The sequence below is a fragment of the Leucoraja erinacea genome, chromosome 6 (genome assembly GCF_028641065.1).
Source record: "Leucoraja erinacea ecotype New England chromosome 6, Leri_hhj_1, whole genome shotgun sequence".
Taxonomy (NCBI): Eukaryota; Metazoa; Chordata; class Chondrichthyes; order Rajiformes; family Rajidae; genus Leucoraja; species Leucoraja erinaceus.
The window spans coordinates 38,389,066-38,392,045 of record NC_073382.1 but is presented as its reverse complement, the minus strand read 5'-3'; the positions used below and the strand labels follow the sequence as shown (position 1 = coordinate 38,392,045).

General features: G+C 45.6%; 1 pseudogene; it reads left to right on the top strand.

Moving 5' to 3' along the window:
• The first annotated feature begins 2,627 nt into the window (after positions 1-2,627).
• Positions 2,628-2,769, top strand: LOC129698501 (U6atac minor spliceosomal RNA; annotated as a pseudogene).
• The last annotated feature ends 211 nt before the right edge of the window (positions 2,770-2,980 follow it).

The following is a 2,980-nucleotide window of genomic DNA, read 5'->3' as shown; positions in this document are numbered from 1 at the left end:
TGGGAGGAAACCAAAGATCTCGGAGAAAACCCACGCAGGCCACGGGGAGAGCATACAAACTCTGTACAGACAGCACCCGTAATTGTGATTGGACCGGGGTCTCCGGCGCTGCATTCGCTGTAAGGCAGTAACTCTACCGCTGCGCCACTGTGACTGCCCGTATTTGATATTTTGTGACAGAATGTCCAAATCCATGTGTTGGTCTTCAGCAAGTGAAGCAGCTATGCCCTGTGTTACCAAGAAAGCTAAACATGGTACATGGAAATAACATAATCTGCAGCTTTTCCTTCATGATGCAAATCATCTTAATGTCATTGTTGCTGTGGCTGAGTTAAAGAATTCCTGACTCCACAGAGTTCAGTAGCATCATCTTTAAGAAGATGAAAAATTAATACTCACATTATCAAGAAAGCCCACATACTGAAGAAATTACTAACAAAATAACTTTTAGTTGATATTATGAAATGGTGATTATATGTTAGGGATAGGGCATGAACATTGTTCAATGGCAATCTTGGTTTAAGAAAATAGGTGCAGGAGGAGGCCATTGGGCCCTTTGAGCCAGCACACCATTCATTGTGATCATGGCTGATCATCCAATCAGTAACCTGTGCCTGCCTTCTCCCCACACCTCTTGATTCCGCTAGCCGCTAGAGCTCTATCTAACTCTCTTTTAAATCCATCCAGTGAATTGGCCTCTACCACCTTCTGTGGTAGAGAATTCCACAAATTCACAACTGGTTGAAATTTTTTTTATCTCATCTCAGTTTTAAATGACCTCTCTTTTATTCCTAGACTGTGGCCCCTCTTTCTGTACCCCCCCAACATTGGGAACATTTTTCTTGCATCTAGCTTGTCCAGTCCTTTTATAATTTTATGTTTCAATAAGATACCCTCTCATCCTTCTAAATTCCAGTGAATACAAGCCCAGTCTTTCCAATCTTTCCTCATATGACAGTTCCGCCATCCCGGGGATTAACCTCGTGAACTGCCTCTCCTTCTCCTTCTCCTTCTCCTTCTCCTTCTCCTTCTCCTAAAGTTGTAGGACAACTTGTTCTATTTTACTTCGGAGTCACATGAGTGATTCCGTGAAGAAGTCCCGTCCGTCCGCATGCGTGTCATTACGTCATCCGCACTGGCGAAGCACCGGACTGGCAGGCAACTCATTCCTGCCAGTGGTAAATTAAACTTGCAGGTAAGTTTTAAATACTTACTAGGTTGTGTTTTCCTGCAGGAACGTCTTCTTATAGAGGTTCCCTGCAGGATATTGTTGTGCAGTCTGGTCGAGCCGCTGGGAAACTGGCTTTGGGCTGTGGGAAGACCCGGTCCAGACCACGGACATTGGGTGCACTACTACAGCCACTGACAAGGCAGTCAGCAGCTTCCAGACCACTGTGGTTTCCGGGGAGGGGTAAGTCCTTGTGGTATCAGGGTGCCGACTGCACCGTGGCCAATCCTGTGGGAGGAAAAAGCCATTTAAAAAGCAAGCCCGTGAATCGGGCCAGGAGGATTCACCTCCCAATAATAGCGACGCCTGTGGACGTCTGGTAAGATGGAGCAACTAATAGAAAGGATGCTCCATCATGACAGGCTCCAGGAGGAGCTTTATACCCAAGAGGTCACCCCATGGGCTGTGGCAGCAGCTTCAGGTAAGGGCTGTATAGAGAAGATCAGCTCCAGGAACAGGAGCTTTATATCCACGGGTCTTCTTGGGGGTGCATGGCAGCAGCACCTGTAGACGGGCTGCATAATGTCTCCCTCATGGAGGAGGTTGAGCCTACCAGAGCAGTTTTGTTCTGACCCTGAGGTTGGAGGTATTGGAAAGCATACCCCAAGGCATAAAGCAAAGAAAGGCTGTTTGAGCACAGCTCTAGCATGATATGCTCCAGCAAAAGGAGCATTATATCCATGGGTCTCTTCAGGGGCTGTGGCAGCAGCACCTGTTAAAGGGCTGTCTGGAAAGAGCTCCTGATGGAAAAAATGCTCCATCATGATATGCTACAGCAAAAGGAGCTTGTTCTGACCCTGAGGTTTGAGGTATTGGAAAGCATACCACAAGGCATAAAGCTAAAAAATGCTGTTTGAGCACAGCTCCAGCATGATATGCTCCAGCAAAAGGAGCTTTATATGTGAAAGAGAGTACGAGTGGTCAGTGTAACCAACTTAAAAATTCTAAAAGTATGTCTGTGGAACGTACTGGAATAAGTGCGTATGGATAAAAGGGAGTCCCAAAACAAAGGTGGAGAATATCTGGAAGGGGCTAGAGTTTCCCTCATGCTATCAATGCCGGGAATAAACAAAACTTCAGGGGTGACATTAAAATAAGCCGCCGAACCTTCTCTTGAGGTAAGACCTAATTAACAGGTAAAACCTGGATAAGGAAGCAAAGCTGTCAGACCAATCGAGGTACCAATAACGAGCCAAGCTTCATCATTGCGGCAACAACACACCCCACGCCTTCGTTGACATTAAGCAGTTCACTGAAGTTGGTGGCAGCATGAAAGTTGGACAGAGGTCTTAAAATCCGAGACCCAAGTTGGGCTCAGGGAAAATATGGGACCATCTACAAGTTGGTAATATTTACACTTGTTTGTACTAATGATAATGAAAACATGTGTTTAGTTTATGTGTCGTATGAAAATAGCATTTTCCCTTGATAAGAAAGGAAGGGGTTCCAGTGGCCTTACAACACACAAATGGTTGGCATCTAACCATGTAAAGCTGCACAATACTAAGGTTCCAAGCACAGAAATTGGGCCAGATTTGTCTTTACAGGCAAGCTCAGAATTATGTCCAGAGTTGTCTTTCAAGGTAGGCTCAGTATTATGGCCAGGAATGGCTTTCGGGACTAGCTCAGAAAATGGGCCAGAGTTGTAGCTCAAGCAGGTATGGAATTCACAGGCATGACCTGTTCATTGTGGAAAAGATGCAGAATGTCGTTTACTTCGCATCTGTTTTCCTTAAGATGCTCCCATCTACA